The 20,432-nt window shown below is 49.0% G+C and overlaps 1 protein-coding gene across 2 annotated transcripts in view; it reads left to right on the top strand.

Annotated features, from left to right (window-relative positions):
- The window catches only part of SLC22A16 (solute carrier family 22 member 16), a 466,664-nt gene that overhangs the window by 357,842 nt on the left and 88,390 nt on the right, over nucleotides 1-20,432 (top strand). The gene's annotated exons all lie outside the window — the stretch shown is intronic.

Genomic DNA, 20,432 nt, shown 5'->3' on the forward strand with positions numbered 1-20,432 from the left:
GGATATCAGAGCGCCTTACAATAGGATGGAAGGAAGGACATAAATATAATATCGACATCAGGTAAGAATAGGGAACAAAAATGATCACATAATTACCGGACAATTGCGTCAAGGAGAGTAGTACATAAGCCAGGTATATAGTGGGCTACGAAAGGGGGCATGTGGTAGAGGAGAGCAGTATCAAATGATGGTACAACGGTTGTGTGATCAATGACTTCGAGCAGGTGAAACCTAGTCCAGTTAAGGTGAGAATATATTCGTTAAGAATCTTTTGGCTTCCAGTTTGAATGCAGAGCTGTGTGGCAGCAAATGGATGCTGTCACTTGGTGTTGCTCGATCTATCCACTTGGGGATCAAGTATGACATTGAAATCCACCCCAGAAAACCATCCCTGGTCCATACCTCGGAGAAGAACTCAGGACTATTTACATTAGAACTATATATAGAGGCCACAGTTGTCCGGCCCCTCTGCAGAATGCCTTGTAAGACAACATATCTATCCTTCCTGTCGCTCAGAAAATTATGTGTATGCCTTGGCATGGCCTTATGAATTAGATTGGCTACCCCTCAAGCATAACTGGAGTATGTTGAGATGTGTCTCTTGGTGATCCAGCCCATCCTCAAGTGTCTGTCATTTGAGTAAACTAGGTGTTTGTCATGCACGAGGCATATGTCGGTGTGGATTTACTGTGGTCATTTAACCATGGACATTCCAGGCCAGGCAATTAACCGTTTGCATGGAGTGTGGTGATCATGAGCTAGTAAGGCAATTCCCTGTGGGCAAGTGTGCAGATCAAGGATAAAAACATGGATGCATAAGGATACGCAAGAAATCGTACTAAGGACAAAAACAACAGTAAAAACACAATAACAACACCGCTTCCACCCAATCCAACAACCCCAATCAATTGGAAGATCCCCCAACAACCTAAAAAATGGCAAACAGAGAAGAAATCATCCCTGCTGTGAAGAGAAGTCAGGTGTACAACCCAGGTATTGGGATACCGGGTGGCTGAGTGGAAGAGGAAAAGTGAGCTTACAGTTGAGCACGGAGCCGTATGATTTAGAGCTTAGTAACCGGGTAGTTCAGCCGTCAAGCAACTACATGGAGCCTGAGTCAAATCAGAGGTATCTCCCAGGGGCAATTGCCAATAAGCTGTCTTTTAGTCATTATTGCTGAGGGGATCACCAGAATCAGAGCAATGTGGCAGTACTGCCCACACAGGGACCCACAAGTTTCTGATCAGCGGCAGCTCCTCTGTTATGGCGGAAGAGCGTCACCCCACTGCCTCAGCCAGTAGTTAAAAACATGTAAAATAAAATTGATAATAAAGCAGTTTTATTATCTTTTTATTTTTCATGACTGGAGTTGAGCAGAATCTTGGGGGCGGAGCCATCCTCTGACAGGCAAGCATGGAGGGCACTTGCAGTGGTGGGCACTGCAAGTGTGCATGTTGGTTTGGCTGGCTGTCTTAGGACAGCCAAACCATCATGCACACTTAAATGTCTCCAGGCTATTTCCTAGAGAACAGCAGGCACAGGCTCCCAGTCCCTCTAGGAGCAGGAAATCAGTCTGCTCCACCTAATCCTGGCGCTACTCTCATGCTAGGTAATATTATTACGAGCATGAGAGCAGCATCTGGATTGGCGCAGGGGAGTCTGGGAGCCTCTGGTCAGGAGAAGAGCACTGAGGTGGCAGGGGGTGAGGCGTCAGGTACTTTTTAATTTTCATTTATTTATTATTGTCCCGTTGCCCCACCACTTTTCCCTCCTGGCAACCGCCAGTGTTTCAGAGACAATTTCATGGCTGCCTTGGGGTCGATTAAAAGATGTGTTTTACCTTGCAGGGTAATACGGATCTTGGCCAGGTAGAAAAGCAAGTAAGCAGTGCCGGACTTCTGGAGGATGCTTTTTACCAGTAGGAATTCCCAGCGGGCTGCTTGCACCACAAGTGGGAAGTCCGGATATAGGTAATTGTCCTGATATTATAGGCCTCTGTACTCAAGATAGAGTCTCTATCTTAGTTATTAAGTAGGCAGGCTATGATCGGTTTTGCCTGCGCGCCAAGTGGGGACCATGGGCCCAGCAAATGGTTCACCTGCTCAACAATGATGTATGTATGTATGTATGTATTGGTGCTCTTATATAGCGCAATGACTGTCACCCATCTAGTATCCTGGCGCTTAGACTTAGATGACACACACACAGTGTACAGACAGTTGCATAGCCTACCGAAGGGGGTTTTAACAGGTCATGGGAAACAGAAATGTTTTCAAAGCCTTCTTAAAGGAAGTAAGATCGTCTGTGCGGCGTAAGCCAAGTGGTATAGAGTTCCACAATTTTGCCGCAGTGAATCTAAAGGAGCGGCCTCCTAACCGAATCCTCAGAATCTTGGGAACTGTCACCATACATGCTGAGGCCGAACGGAGAGATCTGGCAGGTACATACCAGGAAAATAGGTTCTGCAAGGAGGAGGGGCCCTGTCCATGAAGGGCTTTATGTACCAGACAGAGGGCTTTAAACTCAATCCTCTGAGGAATTGGAAGCCAATGGAGCTCCCTAAGCGCTTTTGTTGAAGAGTCAAACCGACTGCGTGAGAGAGCCAGCTTGGCGGCGAGATTTTGCACTCGTTGCAGTTTTGCCACCAGGGTCTTTGGAGCCCCTAGAAGTAGTGAGTTGCAGTAGTCAATCCTACTTAGGATGATACTTCTCACTACTTCTGGCCTAGATTGTACCGGGAGCATCGGTAATATTTTCCGCAGCATTCGCTGAAGGGCCATACAATTGGCCACTGTTTTATTTACCGACACATCAAGCTGCAGGCTGGAGTCAAACATCACCCCCAAATTTCTGGCTGATTGTGCCGGCATACCAGTATCCCGAAAAGTTGGAGGCCAAAAATTCGATGGCAAAGGCATGTCGAGTAGTACTAAGAAGGCCGCTCGACCTTGGTCGGCACGCGTCCGCAGGTCGTCTAGCACTGTCACCAATGCAGACTCCGTCCCATGGGCAGGTCTAAAGCCAAACTGGGCCACATCCAGATATGCGTTGCTCTCCATAAAACTGGAAAGATGTTTAGTCACCAGTTTCTCCAAGATTTTAATTGGGAATGGGAGCAACGAAATAGGTCTATAGTTTGCTGGACAGGTAGGGTCCAAAGTGTCTTTTTTTAGGAGAGGGGATACCACTGCCAACTTCCAGCAGTCCGGAACCTGTGCCAACTCAAGGGACTGACAGCAGATGGAGAAAAGCAGCGGGAAGAGCTCTTCCCGAAAAAGTTTCCAGAATTTAGGTGGAAGAGGATCTAAAGGCGAGCCCGAGGATACCCCCTCTGCCAGTGCACAACAAATCTTCAAAGGAAGGTGAAGGGAAGATGTTCAATTGCGCAGAGCTGGCATTGATCACAGGGACAGCCATAGAGGTGGAGTGGTCCAAGGTATGGGCAATGGAGTCTGGCGATGAGGCAAGGTTGTTCAAGATCGTTGTGATCTTATCCTCAAAGGCCGAGGCCAGTGCATCACATAGGGTTTGGGTGGCGGGAATGTTCTTGACAGTACTAGCGGGAGATGCCAAATCTTTCACGATTTTAAATAAGGTCTGGGACTTGTTCTCCGCTGCTAAGAGTGATTCCTCTAGGAAGCTAGCCTTGGCCTGCTTAATCTGGGCTTTATAGGTCGCCAGGGCCTGTTTAAAAAGAACTCTATCAGACTCGAGGTATAACTTTCTCCACTTCCGCTCAGCCCGTTTACAATGGTGCTTGAGCTGGTGGAGTTTGTCTGTGAACCATGGCATTGCCTGTTTTGTTCTGCCTCTAGTTTTTCGGAGGGGAGCCAGTGAATCCAAAGACGTTAGAATTCGTTGACTAAGAGTCTCATAACTGGCCGCCACGTTATCACCCAACCTAATGCCCTCTGAAAGCAAGGTGGGGCATGGAGAAAGTTTCAGGAGCTTCGACCATTGTCTGCCCACCTTAGTGGCTCCTGAATTACGTTTCTTCATAACTGGGATGGGGGATGAAAGATGAAAGTGCACAAGTGCATGATCCGTCCAACACTGAGGAAGGATGCTTCGAATGGCCACTTGGTCCGCGTCAGCAAAGATAAGATCAAGAGCATGGCCCTTTACGTGTGTCTGTGAGAGTAACAACTGCTGTAGCTGGATGTTAACGTTAGCCTGAACCAGCTCTTTAAAAGCAGAGTCGGTCGGGCCATCTGGCCATAAGTTAAAATCACCCAGCACTATTAACCTCGTATGCGAGTTAGAGAACTCGTAGATGACATCAATAAGTTCCGTTACAGCAGATAGGGCACTAGCCGGAGGTCTGTAACACAATAGGCCTGAATAAAGTGTGCCCCCCTGATCATTAATAGCAAAACCCATAAGTTCACCGCCTGGAATTGTCTTAATATCAAGCAAGGAGAGATCTATTGTCTCTCTGAAAATCATCCCCACTCCTCCTCCTCTGGACCCAACCCGAGGGTTATGTCGGATCTTATAGCCCGGAGGGCACGCTAGCCCCAACTCCACTAGACAGTGAGTGGTAGTCCAGGTCTCTGTCATAAAGCGTACGTCTAACTCCTCAGAGTCGATGAACAGCGTGATTTCTTCAGCATGTTTACTGAGAGATCTAACATTTAGAAGTCCACATGACAGAGAATCAGACACTCTGCTGATGGCAAACTGCTGGTGACGGGGAGCCTTATCTGCATTAGATCTTAGGGGATTGGCGCAAGAGGGGGTAGGCAATTGGACATTCCAGAACAAAGATTTAAAAAGCGTTCCATTGTGGTCATTGCAGTGGCTTTCCGAATTCTGAATATACAGATATTATTGAATCTTGACCTCGACTTTGAATCTTAATTTTTGATTTTTATGAGGTCCAGCACTTTCTCCATGCAGAGCAGGAGTTTGTTAGTCATTGTATGGGGTCTGTATGAGCATCTTCAACATTGCATATTAGACTTTGGCCCTGGACAATGAGATCCTCGGGTTTATGCAATCTCTCCTTCATATCGTCCACCCTACCGGCCGGGAGGTCGATCTTAGTATCTATTGTATGGAGGCTAGTCTTAAGATTGAGAAACATGTTACTGATTCTCTGATCCAAGGCGGAGCGGCCAGGGCATCCGACTGTTGACACTGTTCCTCGCTGTCCATGACTACCGGTTTAACCTGTCACTTACATTCAAAAGAAAGCTTCAACTGGTTATTATTGCTTTTCCCCATGGAGTACTCTGGAGGTGGGCAACCCCTCAGTGAGCAACTGGTAAGTACGGACGAGGGCTTGACCCTCCCCTCCAAGACAGTACCTAGTTCTGCAAGCAGACCCAAGACCCTAGGAAGAGTAAACTGGAGGACTGGAAATAGCAAAATAGGCTTCATGTAGCTGGTACAGGCGCCTACATGGGCCAACATGGCCCACAGCACCAAAGCCCCAGTGGTCAGGGCAGCTTTGAAGGGCCCAGGCCCTGCCACACCCATCCCGCAGAGCAGGGGGGCCACAAGCAGACACAGGGCCCAAAAGTAAATCAATCGCTTAAATCTATGTATCTGAGGGGGAGGGGGGGCAGGCAAATGAACGGACCAATCTGAACTCCTCATGAAAATCAGCACTGATCATCCTTACAAAATGTCTTGCAGGATTGCCAGCTTACTTGAATAGGCAGGCGATACATGTGTACCCCTACCTGGACTTATTGCTGGTAAAGGCGATTTTGCTCACACAGGGCCAAAAGAGCATAAAGACAGCAATGCAAATGCTACACAAGTTGGAATGCCCCCTAAACATAGGGAAATTATTTTCACTTCCTAAGAAAGAGAAGGTTTTCTTGCTGGCAACACTAAACTCGAGGGAGGCTAAACCGCCCCTTATACAAAAGAAAGATTTTAGCATTGATGCAACAAACTTGCTATACCAGAAGGGACAGTTTCTGACAGTGAGAACTGTGTTGAAACTGATGACCTTGATTGCCTCATGCCAGTCTCTATTTGAGCCCAATCCAAGAATGTTGTCAGAGCTAATGGTCACAGCAGCTAGGCATTGGGAAGATCTAGTGGTTATTATCACAGAGAAAGTGCAGAGGGAAATACAATGCTGGAAAATAGAGAACATCACAATCTTTAAAACAATTCCCTCTGTAACTATTAAAAAAGAATTCATCCAACACAGCATGGAGAGCACATATAGGGAAATTTAGCTGTGTGGGTCAGTGGACCCGCGAGAAACAGTGAAGCACATCAATCAATCAATCAAAACATTTATATAGCGCACTACTCACCCGGAGGGTCTCAAGGCGCTTGGGGGAGGGGGGTCCGCTACTGCTCAAACAGCCAGGTCTTGAGATGCTTCCTGAAGGCGAGGTGGTCTTGGGTCAGGCGGAGGTGGGTCGGGAGGGAGTTCCAGGTCCTGGCGGCAAGGAAGGAGAAGGACCTTCCTCCTGTGGTGGCTCTTCGGATGCGGGGGACGGCGGCGAGGGCGTGGCTGGTCGATCGAAGCTGGCGAGTGGGAGTGTAGAAGTTGAGGCGGCTGTTGAGGTATCCTGGGCCTTGGTTGTGTAGGGCTTTGTGTGCGTGGGCGAGGAGACGGAAGGTGATTCTCTTGTGGACCGGGAGCCAGTGCAGGTCTCTTAGGTGTTCGGAGATGTGGCTGTGTCGGGGGATGTCGAGGATGAGTCTTGCTGAGGCGTTCTGGATCCGCTGGAGTCTCTTCTGGAGCTTGGCGGTGGTTCCGGCGTAGAGGGCGTTGCCGTAGTCCAGTCGGCTGGTGACGAGGGCCTGGGTGACCGTCTTCCTGGTCTCGGTGGGGATCCACCGGAAGATCTTGCGTAGGATGTTGAAGCAAGACGAGGAGACGGCGTTGACTTGTCTGGTCATGGAGAGGGAGGAGTCCAGGATGAAGCCCAGGTTGCGTGCGTGGTCTGTTGGTTTGGGTGCGCTGCCCAGGGCGGGCGGCCACCAGGAGTCGTCCCAGGCGGAGGGCGAGGAGCCCAGGATGAGAACTTCCGTCTTGTCTGAGTTCAGTTTCAGGCGGCTGTTCATCATCCACTCGGCTACGTCTTTCATCCCTTCGTGTAGGTTGGTTTTGGCGGTGGCGGGGTCGTTGGTGAGGGAGAGGATCAGCTGGGTGTCGTCGGCGTAGGAGATGATGTTGAGGTTGCGTAGGCGTGCGATGGCCGCCAGGGGGCTCATGTAGACATTGAAGAGAGTGGCGAGGAGCCTTGAGGAACGCCGCAGATGACTTTGGTGGCTTCTGATCTGAACGGGGGTAGGCGGACTCTCTGTGTCCTTCCGGCGAGGAAGGAGATGATCCATTCTAGTGCCTTCTCTTGGATTCCGACGTTGCTGAGGCGCTGCACTAGGGTGCGGTGGCAGACAGTGTTGAACGCCGCGGAGAGGTCCAGGAGGATGAGGGCCGCTGTTTCCCCGTTGTCCAGCAGGGCTCGGATGTCGTCCGTGGCTGCGATGAGGGCGGTTTCGGTGCTGTGGTTGGCCCGGAAGCCAGACTGCGAGAGGTCGAGGGATCCGTTCGTCTCGAGAAAGGCGGCCAGCTGCTTGTTGAAGGTCTTCTCGATGACTTTGGCCGGAAACGGGAGGAGCGAGATGGGGCGATAGTTTTTGAGTTCGGTGGGGTCCGCTGATGGCTTCTTCAGTAAAGCGCTGAGTTCGGCGTGCTTCCAGCTTTCTGGGAAGGTGGCGGTGTCAAAGGAGGTGTTGATGATGTCCCGCAGATGGGGTGCGATGATGGCGTCGGCTTTGTTGAAGACGTGGTGCGGGCAGGGGTCGGTTGGAGATCCGGAGTGGATGGAGTTCATCGTACGGATGGTGTCTTCGGTGCTGATCGGGGTCCAGGCGCAGACGGTGGTGGTGGGGGGCGTTGGTGCGGTTGTGGGGTGCGTCGGTTGTGTGCTGAAGCTGTTGTGTATGTCTGCGATCTTGTTGTGGAAGTAGGAGGCGAGGGAGTTGCAGAGGTCTTGAGATGGGGTGATGTCGTTGTTTCCGGCGTTGGGGTTGGAGAGCTCTTTGACGATGTTGAAGAGTTCCTTGCTGTTGTGTGCGTTATTGTCCAGTCGTGCCTTGAATGCGGTTTTCTTGGTGGCGTGGATCAGTTGGTGGTGTTTTCGGGTGGCGAGCTTGAGGGTGGTCATGTTGTCTGGTGTCGGGTCTTTGCGACATGAATGTGCCACAAGTAAAAACAGTTTTCCTGGCATTTGAAGGTCTTCCACGCACATATCAAAGACAGTACACATCTAGATGATCAACACAACAACAATCTTCTACCTAAACAAACAATAGGAAACAAGATCATATGTCTTAACACAGAAAATATGGAGATGGTCAATACACAGAGAAATACCTCTATTAGCCATACGCCTACCATGCATTCAGAACATAGATGCAGATAGGTTAAGGAGACAAGCAGACACCTCTCCCAATTGAGAGCTCATACACGAGATAGTGCAAAAAAACTTCCAGGAGTGGTGTACATCAGAAGCAGAAATCTTTGCAACACATGCAACCGAAAAATGCCAACACTTTGCATCCAGGTACCCACAACAAATTCCCATGATCAGGGAAATGTACATATGCTTTCCCCAATCCCATTGATACCGCTAACAACAAGCAAGTGGGAACAGACAACCATGATGCTCGTGTTATGTTATGAGGATTTGTATAGCGCACCCATAATCCGTGAGGGTACCCAAGTGTTCAGCAAGGTCGTAGGTGATAGACCGCCTTAAAATTATTTGGAAAGTCAGGGCTTCAGCTTCGTGCAGAACTCGAGAAGTGATAGGAAGGCTGTTATGTGCTGTGGGAGCTAGTTCCAGGCTTTGCGGGAAATGAAGGAAAAGGTACAACCTCCTGCTCTGCTGCTGTGTATACGGAGTATGTGTGCAAGTAAGCATCCTGTTGAGCAGAGGTGTCTGGAGGGTTGATAGAAGTGTATGAAATGGTTTAGGTATGTGAGCCAATGTTGGGTAGTGTGTTGTATGGGTGAGGGAGGAGTTTTAAATGGGTGCATTTGTGTATGGATGGCCCCATGGTAGGCTAGATAAACATGTTTTTTAGACCTAGTTAGAGACTGCACAAGATAGGATAATAAAACTTACAAGACTTGATGACAATACAAGTGGGATATTATGGCCACTGAGAGCCAGCCAGCTTTAGTCTAATGGCATGGCTCCTTAGGACTTAGAATTCAGACACCTGGGACTCCCCAAAGATGCATGGAAGTACTGAGGAAGGCTAGGAGTCCAACTATGTGCAAGTGTTATACAGCCAAGTAGAACAGAATCATCTACTGGTGGAAGAAAGTAGAATTAATGGATAACCGGATAAGATACACTACAACGATTATATCCGAGACACTCCTTTTAGATGAGAAGCTTTCATAGACCTTGTTAAAGGTACACCTACCCGCTATGGTGGCATACCCAGGATGCACTATAAGAATGAGTTCTTAAAGACTCTACAGTCATCAAGTATTCTTAAAAGTGGTCAAATGAGTCGCACCACAAAAATCAGCACCCACATCAAGGTGGAATTTTAACCTGGTACTAACACACTTAATGAAACAACCATTCAAGACCATGGACAAGGAGGAACTCTAGTTCCTAATTCTGAAGACCGCATTCTTGATTGCCATCACATTGTAAGGTCATTTCGCTTCAGGCACATGAATTCTCCATTTCCTTATCAACCAACAAGTGTTCCCCAGTCATGAAGGGGGCCATAGCGAGGTGGGTAGTGCAGGTCATCCAGACATATGGTCGAAGATAGCAGGAGTAGCACTAAATGAGAAATCATGCCCGCACTCCATTAACAAACAAGCATTTGCAATTCAATCGGTCTTGCCTTTAGGACCCTATAAGTGTTTAATCAGAGCTATTGGCTCTGCTAATGTGTTTGAACAAATGAAGAACAATAAAATATATATTGGCGATTCTTATGATGAATGGCCAGTGTCAGATGGATAATAATCGGTCCAATGCATACATTCAATTATCTAAAAATCAAGGGATAAAGGAAAAACCAGAGGAATGACAAACTGAAATACCATGGGTCTCTCACATATCCCTGTGTAGTGCTTATAAAGCACTCAAATCACTTACATAATCAGGCTAAAAAGTACTGTCCCATCCCAATGTTAGATGTAAACAGGGATAGGGAAGACATTTGATTATCGACTGCAATGGCATCTAGAGAAGGGGGCTTCCCATTTAAACTTGCTAATCTCCTAAGCTAATCGCAGAATGCAGATATTTGTTTAAACGCAAACATAACGCCATAGGGTGTATCCATCCATTCTCTCCAAAGTAACATCACAGTATTAGATGGTAACAGAGAAATGGACTAAATGTTATTATCAACAGAAATAGGATCGAAACAAAGGAGGCCTGTCCGCTTAAGCATGCGAGTCTCGGAACTCTGCTCATGTGAGCATAACGCCCCCAATACGGAAGATGTGTCCATTTATTGCCCTCCATAGTAATATTCCAGTGTTAGTGGGGAACAGAGAAAGGGGTTCACATTCCACTGGTGTTTGTTACTTCTGCATTAGTGCAGGGAACTTATAAGAATGTTCTCCGTTCAAAAATGTTTATTGACTTGTGTACTAGCACGAGACTTCAAAGGTTTCAGGGAAATATTAAAGCAAAACCTGAGACCCAAGTGTATTTGGAAGAAGCAATAGGGGCAGAAGGAATTGGGTCAGTGTAGAACTATATGTGAAAAGCTGCACATCTTGACAGCTTCTATGTTCCTTTTTTCCAGTAGAGAGGCCCTGTCGATTTACGGAGCTGGTCCCTTCACACATCCACTGCTCTGCCCCAGTAGAGAGGTCATGTGGATGGAGGGGAGAAGACCCCCTTCATGTCTCCACAATTCTCCGCTCTTCCCCAGTAGAAAAGCACTGGGATTGAATGTGGCCGGCACACCTCCACTAGTCTCTTGGTTGCTGTGCCTAAGAAGAGAGGCCCTGTGGGTGACGGAATGCTCGATCCCTTCACCCTTCCACTGTTCACCTTAGGGCAGTCACGACAACTGACACACTTGCGGACTCTGAGCACGGCTGCAGCACCAGGCAAGCCTCAGGAGAGTGTTAGGCTGAGGCTGCAGTAGGGCACACTATTAAAGAAATGTAATTAAGGACTGATTAGGAGCACCTCGGCTGCCCAGCCCGCCACAGCACCGGGCAATCCACGCCTCAGGAGAGCAACAGAGAGGCAGAGGCAGACACTGCACAGCCCGCCGCAGCAATGGGCAAGCTGTGCCTCAGGAGAGGGGCGGAGAGGCTGAGGCAAACGCTGCACAGCTCACCGCAGCACCGGGCAAGCTGCACCTCAGTAGAGCAGCTGAGAGGCTGAGGCAAATGCTGCACAGCCCACTGCAGCACCGGGCAAGCTGCACCTCAGTAGAGCAGCTGAGAGGCTGAGGCAGACGCTGCACAGCTCACCTAAGCACCGGGCAAGCTGCACCTCAGTAGAGCAGCTGAGAGGCTGAGGCAAACGCTGCACAGCCTGCCACAGCATCGTGCAACTGCAAACACAACAATGATGGACAGAATGTGGATCAATGTCACACATTCACCCCAGTCCAAAGATCTGGGCCCAAATCCATCGTTTTTCCACTCCACACCACCCTGGGTTAGACAATGGCAATATGCAAATCAGCGCTGACCCTGTGCCCCATGGGAACAGTCCAGTCCGAACTACAAAAGCCATGTCCTTCCCAGAACGGAAACAAGCATCCGAGGACCGGCCCGGTTTCGAGGTAACACCTCTCATCAGCCCGGCTAGCTTGATTCCAGTGGTGTGGAGTAACTGGGACTCACGTCTGAGCATCCCCAGTACACTTAGAGCGGTAACTGCAAACACAACAATGATGGACAGAATGTGGATCAATGTCACACATTCACCCCAGTCCAAAGATCTGGGCCCAAATCCATCGTTTTTCCACTCCACACCACCCTTGTCTAAACCAGGGTGGTGTGGAGTGGAAAAACGATGGATTTGGGCCCAGATCTTTGGACTGGGGTGAATGTGTGACATTGATCCACATTCTGTCTGTTTTCATTGTTGTGTTTGCAGTTACCGCTCTAAGTGTACTGGGGATGCTCAGACGTGAGTCCCAGTTACTCCACACCACTGGAATCAAGCTAGCCGGGCTGATGAGAGGTGTTACCTCGAAACCGGGCCGGTCCTCGGATGCTTGTTTCCGTTTTGGGAAGGACATGGCTTTTGTAGTTCGGACTGGACTGTTCCCATGGGGCACAGGGTCAGCGCTGATTTGCATATTGCCATTGTCTAACCCAGGGTGGTGTGGAGTGGAAAAACGATGGATTTGGGCCCAGATCTTTGGACTGGGGTGAATGTGTGACATTGATCCACATTCTGTCCATCATTGTTGTGTTTGCAGTTACCGCTCTAAGTGTACTGGGGATGCTCAGACGTGAGTCCCAGTTACTCCACACCACTGGAATCAAGCTAGCCGGGCTGAAGAGAGGTGTTACCTCGAAACCGGGCCGGTCCTCGGATGCTTGTTTCCGTTCTGGGAAAGACATGGCTTTTGTAGTTCGGACTGGACTGTTCCCATGGGGCACAGGGTCAGCGCTGATTTGCATATCGCCATTGTCTGACCCAGGGTGGTGTGGAGTGGAAAAACGATGGATTTCGGCCCAGATCTTTGGACTGGGGTGAATTTGTGACATTGATCCACATTCTGTCCATCATTGTTGTGTTTGCAGTTACCGCTCCAAGTGTACTGGGGATGCTCAGACGTGAGTCCCAGGCACTCCACACCACTGGAATCAAGCTAGCCGGGCTGAAGAGAGGTGTTACCTCGAAACCGGGCCGGTCCTCGGATGCTTGTTTCCGTTCTGGGAAAGACATGGATTTTGTAGTTCGGACTGGACTGTTCCCATGGGGCACAGGGTCAGCGCTGATTTGCATATCGCCATTGTCTGACCCAGGGTGGTGTGGAGTGGAAAAACGATGGATTTGGGCCCAGATCTTTGGACTGGGGTGAATTTGTGACATTGATCCACATTCTGTCCATCATTGTTGTGTTTGCAGTTACCGCTCCAAGTGTACTGGGGATGCTCAGACGTGAGTCCCAGGCACTCCACACCACTGGAATCAAGCTAGCCGGGCTGAAGAGAGGTGTTACCTCGAAACCGGGCCGGTCCTCGGATGCTTGTTTCCGTTCTGGGAAAGACATGGCTTTTGTAGTTCGGACTGGACTGTTCCCATGGGGCACAGGGTCAGCGCTAATTTGCATATCGCCATTGTCTGACCCAGGGTGGTGTGGAGTGGAAAAACGATGGATTTGGGCCCAGATCTTTGGACTGGGGTGAATTTGTGACATTGATCCACATTCTGTCCATCATTGTTGTGTTTGCAGTTACCGCTCCAAGTGTACTGGGGATGCTCAGACGTGAGTCCCAGGCACTCCACACCACTGGAATCAAGCTAGCCGGGCTGAAGAGAGGTGTTACCTCGAAACCGGGCCGGTCCTCGGATGCTTGTTTCCGTTCTAGGAAAGACATGGCTTTTGTAGTTCGGACTGGACTGTTCCCATGGGGCACAGGGTCAGCGCTGATTTGCATATCGCCATTGTCTGACCCAGGGTGGTGTGGAGTGGAAAAACGATGGATTTGGGCCCAGATCTTTGGACTGGGGTGAATTTGTGACATTGATCCACATTCTGTCCATCATTGTTGTGTTTGCAGTTACCGCTCCAAGTGTACTGGGGATGCTCAGACGTGAGTCCCAGGCACTCCACACCACTGGAATCAAGCTAGCCGGGCTGAAGAGAGGTGTTACCTCGAAACCGGGCCGGTCCTCGGATGCTTGTTTCCGTTCTGGGAAAGACATGGCTTTTGTAGTTCGGACTGGACTGTTCCCATGGGGCACAGGGTCAGCGCTGATTTGCATATCGCCATTGTCTGACCCAGGGTGGTGTGGAGTGGAAAAACGATGGATTTGGGCCCAGATCTTTGGACTGGGGTGAATTTGTGACATTGATCCACATTCTGTCCATCATTCTTGTGTTTGCAGTTACCGCTCCAAGTGTACTGGGGATGCTCAGACGTGAGTCCCAGGCACTCCACACCACTGGAATCAAGCTAGCCGGGCTGAAGAGAGGTGTTACCTCGAAACTGGGCCGGTCCTCGGATGCTTGTTTCCGTTCTGGGAAAGACATGGCTTTTGTAGTTCGGACTGGACTGTTCCCATGGGGCACAGGGTCAGCGCTGATTTGCATATCGCCATTGTCTGACCCAGGGTGGTGTGGAGTGGAAAAACGATGGATTTGGGCCCAGATCTTTGGACTGGGGTGAATTTGTGACATTGATCCACATTCTGTCCATCATTGTTGTGTTTGCAGTTACCGCTCCAAGTGTACTGGGGATGCTCAGACGTGAGTCCCAGGCACTCCACACCACTGGAATCAAGCTAGCCGGGCTGAAGAGAGGTGTTACCTCGAAACCGGGCCGGTCCTCGGATGCTTGTTTCCGTTCTGGGAAAGACATGGCTTTTGTAGTTCGGACTGGACTGTTCCCATGGGGCACAGGGTCAGCGCTGATTTGCATATCGCCATTGTCTGACCCAGGGTGGTGTGGAGTGGAAAAACGATGGATTTGGGCCCAGATCTTTGGACTGGGGTGAATTTGTGACATTGATCCACATTCTGTCCATCATTGTTGTGTTTGCAGTTACCGCTCCAAGTGTACTGGGGATGCTCAGACGTGAGTCCCAGGCACTCCACACCACTGGAATCAAGCTAGCCGGGCTGAAGAGAGGTGTTACCTCGAAACCGGGCCGGTCCTCGGATGCTTGTTTCCGTTCTGGGAAAGACATGGCTTTTGTAGTTCGGACTGGACTGTTCCCATGGGGCACAGGGTCAGCGCTGATTTGCATATCGCCATTGTCTGACCCAGGGTGGTGTGGAGTGGAAAAACGATGGATTTGGGCCCAGATCTTTGGACTGGGGTGAATTTGTGACATTGATCCACATTCTGTCCATCATTGTTGTGTTTGCAGTTACCGCTCCAAGTGTACTGGGGATGCTCAGACGTGAGTCCCAGGCACTCCACACCACTGGAATCAAGCTAGCCGGGCTGAAGAGAGGTGTTACCTCGAAACCGGTCCGGTCCTCGGATGCTTGTTTCCGTTCTGGGAAAGACATGGCTTTTGTAGTTCGGACTGGACTGTTCCCATGGGGCACAGGGTCAGCGCTGATTTGCATATCGCCATTGTCTGACCCAGGGTGGTGTGGAGTGGAAAAACGATGGATTTGGGCCCAGATCTTTGGACTGGGGTGAATTTGTGACATTGATCCACATTCTGTCCATCATTGTTGTGTTTGCAGTTACCGCTCCAAGTGTACTGGGGATGCTCAGACGTGAGTCCCAGGCACTCCACACCACTGGAATCAAGCTAGCCGGGCTGAAGAGAGGTGTTACCTCGAAACCGGGCCGGTCCTCGGATGCTTGTTTCCGTTCTGGGAAAGACATGGCTTTTGTAGTTCGGACTGGACTGTTCCCATGGGGCACAGGGTCAGCGCTGATTTGCATATCGCCATTGTCTGACCCAGGGTGGTGTGGAGTGGAAAAACGATGGATTTGGGCCCAGATCTTTGGACTGGGGTGAATTTGTGACATTGATCCACATTCTGTCCATCATTGTTGTGTTTGCAGTTACCGCTCCAAGTGTACTGGGGATGCTCAGACGTGAGTCCCAGGCACTCCACACCACTGGAATCAAGCTAGCCGGGCTGAAGAGAGGTGTTACCTCGAAACCGGGCCGGTCCTCGGATGCTTGTTTCCGTTCTGGGAAAGACATGGCTTTTGTAGTTCGGACTGGACTGTTCCCATGGGGCACAGGGTCAGCGCTGATTTGCATATCGCCATTGTCTGACCCAGGGTGGTGTGGAGTGGAAAAACGATGGATTTGGGCCCAGATCTTTGGACTGGGGTGAATTTGTGACATTGATCCACATTCTGTCCATCATTGTTGTGTTTGCAGTTACCGCTCCAAGTGTACTGGGGATGCTCAGACGTGAGTCCCAGGCACTCCACACCACTGGAATCAAGCTAGCCGGGCTGAAGAGAGGTGTTACCTCGAAACCGGGCCGGTCCTCGGATGCTTGTTTCCGTTCTGGGAAAGACATGGCTTTTGTAGTTCGGACTGGACTGTTCCCATGGGGCACAGGGTCAGCGCTGATTTGCATATCGCCATTGTCTGACCCAGGGTGGTGTGGAGTGGAAAAACGATGGATTTGGGCCCAGATCTTTGGACTGGGGTGAATTTGTGACATTGATCCACATTCTGTCCATCATTGTTGTGTTTGCAGTTACCGCTCCAAGTGTACTGGGGATGCTCAGACGTGAGTCCCAGGCACTCCACACCACTGGAATCAAGCTAGCCGGGCTGAAGAGAGGTGTTACCTCGAAACCGGGCCGGTCCTCGGATGCTTGTTTCCGTTCTGGGAAAGACATGGCTTTTGTAGTTCAGACTGGACTGTTCCCATGGGGCACAGGGTCAGCGCTGATTTGCATATCGCCATTGTCTGACCCAGGGTGGTGTGGAGTGGAAAAACGATGGATTTGGGCCCAGATCTTTGGACTGGGGTGAATTTGTGACATTGATCCACATTCTGTCCATCATTGTTGTGTTTGCAGTTACCGCTCCAAGTGTACTGGGGATGCTCAGACGTGAGTCCCAGGCACTCCACACCACTGGAATCAAGCTAGCCGGGCTGAAGAGAGGTGTTACCTCGAGACCGGGCCGGTCCTCGGATGCTTGTTTCCGTTCTGGGAAAGACATGGCTTTTGTAGTTCGGACTGGACTGTTCCCATGGGGCACAGGGTCAGCGCTGATTTGCATATCGCCATTGTCTGACCCAGGGTGGTGTGGAGTGGAAAAACGATGGATTTGGGCCCAGATCTTTGGACTGGGGTGAATTTGTGACATTGATCCACATTCTGTCCATCATTGTTGTGTTTGCAGTTACAGCATCGTGCAAGCCACAACTCAGGAGAGCAGCGGAGAGGCTAAGGCAAGCACCGCACAGCCTGCCACAGCATCGGGCAAACCACACCTCAGGAGAGCAGCGGAGAGTCTGAGGCAAGCACCGCACAGCCTGCCACAGCATCGTGCAAGCCACACCTCAGGAGAGCAGCGGAGAGGCTGAGGCAAGCACCGCACAGCCTGCCACTGCATCGTGCAAGCCACACCTCAGGAGAGCTAAAACTGTATATTACGTAGCCAAAACAGACTTGGATTCATTTGAATGTTTTAAGAATGTTTTAATAATGTATTGTAAAAATCTATATTAATTTGGGTTTTCATTTGAGTATTTGAATAATATGTTGCATACATTTGGATTATAGTGTATATACATACAGTGAACATCTACAAAAAAAGTATATATACATTTGACCTTTTTAATTTTTAATATCTTCTTTTTATAAATAAAAATATCTGAATAGTACATACGCCTTGGCTACGTAATATACAGTTTTAGATTGTAAGTGCTTTTGTGGTTCCACTTGAGATGGGGGAGTTTTGAGTGAGTGAGAAACTGGATGATTAAAATCCTGATTAGACTTCTATTGAATCTCTCTGGATACTTGAAATCGAAGTTAGATTCCAGAAAAACTTGTAGTATAGAAAATCAAGGGAACCTTTGTGTTTGTTGATACAGCATCGTGCAAGCCACACCTCAGGAGAGCAGCGGAGAGGCTGAGGCAGGCACTGCACAGCTCGCAGCAGCAATGGGCAAGCCGTGCCTCAGGATAGCAGTAGACAGGCGGAGGCAGGAGCTGCACACTCACCTCACAGTGACACTTACTGGTCTGTGCGAGCATGATGAACGGGACGGACTTCTACCTGGCCAATCAGTGCACTGTTCTGTGCACTGCCTGAGTACAGTGCAGGCTCAGTTGAGACACCCCTCAGGCAGCAGTCGGCTGGTCAGCTGGTCCAAAAATAGTAGTACCATTATGCGAGCAGTGGCGGGAGCTACCTTATCTGTTTGAAACTTGTTCACTGCACAGCAGCGGCTCCGCCGCTAAGGCGGAGGAGTGTAGACCCACAAATATACAAGCAGTTTAAATAGGAAAACTAAAATAATAACTAATTTTATTATAATTTTCGTTTTCCTTACTGCTTTGGGGCGGGCGGATGGTGCAGGGCTGGATGGAGCAGTTGCCAGGGGTAGGAGTGTTAACCACACTTTAAAGTACGCAGGACGATTTGGCCAGACCTCTTGGGCCAGCCAAACAGTCCTGCATACTTTGCATGTTCCCCACCGGGCTACATTGCACAGCCTAGTGGGGAATATGCACAGCCTCCCTGTCCCCATCTGTGCTCCGAACCACGGTGCTCAGACCAATCACAACGCTACTGTAAGGCAGCGTTGTGATTGACATTGGGATTCTGGAAAGCTGTGTGCTTCCTGTTGTGGTGTGGATAAAACAGAGGAGAGGCAGTAGCACCTTTTATTTTTTTATTCCCCCTCCGCTCATCCCCCGCCTCACCACCTCCATTCAGTAGCAGCCGCTACTTCCACTGCAGTGGCCCTCCTATAGGTGTATCTCTATATGACATGTAAGTCTCTCTTTGTTGTCTCATTGGGTAAAATCACACTGACTCCTGACGTTAGTGCTGATGCGGCGCTGATGTCAATGAATGGGTTACATTAGAAAACAACAAGATAAAGGCATGCAAGCATCGTGCAAGTTGCTGTCCATTCCTGTGGCAATACTCCATGGGAGTTATGATGGCGCGGGGGAGTACCAGCTCAATTAATCCTACTCACCTGGGCCCATAAACATTTACACATTTGAACCAGTAATCCTGCTTCTACTTACTGCCTATCAGTCCTAGGGATCGAAAAGGGAGTTAGCATAATAGGTAGCAATTTAATAATTACCTTTCCTGTAATAACCACAGACTCTGGAGAAGTTTTAAACACTTCATCTTTGCAAATTTTTGATGAGTCAGAGTCCACAACAGAGTGACCAGAAATTTTACGAGTAAGAATATAATTAATAAGACATAGAGTTTGCAAGAAATGATAGTAACACCTTTAGACATTGGTACCTGGGAAGGACGAGAAAGGGAAATAGCACAAGGACATACCACATAGATTACATTTACCTAGAATGGTGTGAAGACCAACCCTGGCTACGGACTGGGACAAAGAGAAAGGCTCCCGACTAATCAGGTGCCAATGGGACAGGACAGATGCAGAGCAGGACAGGTAACCCCCACTAGTGCAATACCAGCATCACACCCCTCTCTACAGCAATTTGGTACCCCGACTGGGTAATCAATACTTCTCCCTCAGCACACCCTGATTCTTCTGACAGAGTGCTCCGCCAGCACCTCTGACCTCGATTCTCCCTCAGCATATGTTGGGTCAGTGACAGGTCTGTGACAAGTCGAACAAAACAAATCAACAAACTAAGCATACCTTAGTTATACCATTTCGGTGTGTGTACCACTCCCTAAATGTTGCAAATTCTATGTGTTCCCTTCCTTTGATTGGTCAGAAAGACGAGGAGAGGTCATCACACCATACTAAGATGAGATCATTTCAATTCAATATAGTTGATCAATGTTCCCGCCCATAATTTATTTTCTCATGTCTTTATTCCGCCCACCAATATTATTTCATTTTCATATACACATTTTAATAAAGTTGCAAGTTTTCCTCCTTTCCCATCTTATGGGTTGTGGTTCCCAGGCACGTTGCCGGAAAGACAATCACTGGCATCAGTTCAATGCCACTGCTCGAGGTCTCTCAGAGTTCTCAGCACATGCGAAGAGCGGATTCAATATGCCTGTTCATGTCACCCTCAGGCCCAAATATGAGCTATTAATAAAGTCAAAGAGAGACACATTAGAATACAAAAATAAATGAATACACTGTATACCACTTATTTCTACTCTAACCCCATTACTTTAATTTAACTATAGCGTTAATAGTTAAGCAGAACAAACAAAGTTTAGTTATAGCAGTAGCAGGTGCATTAATGTGTGAGACATGAAGCGGCCATCTTGGCACTAGTGCGCAGCTGCAAAGATTTCCCACCAAAAGCAGAGATGCATCACACCACGTAGATGTGGCAGGCGCATGCGCAGAAAGGTTCCCTCGTTTTCTGCGGCCATATTAGGACTCTCGGGTTACTGTTAGTAAAAACACATATGCAAGCTTCCTATCTTGCTAAAAATGTGTAATGCAATTATTAGTAAACAAAACATGTTGATTAATAAATTATATGTTATTTTGAGAGGGCTGAGTCCAAGCAAGTTTCTGTACGTATGAAACCTTGCTCCATCAATCCCCTCTTTGATGGTATTTTATACCATCACTAATTACGGAACCAGATGCCAACTTTAGCACTCTCCCAATTCTATTTCTTTATG

Source organism: Lissotriton helveticus, chromosome 6 (assembly GCF_964261635.1).
Source record: "Lissotriton helveticus chromosome 6, aLisHel1.1, whole genome shotgun sequence".
In the NCBI taxonomy this organism is placed as follows: Eukaryota; Metazoa; Chordata; class Amphibia; order Caudata; family Salamandridae; genus Lissotriton; species Lissotriton helveticus.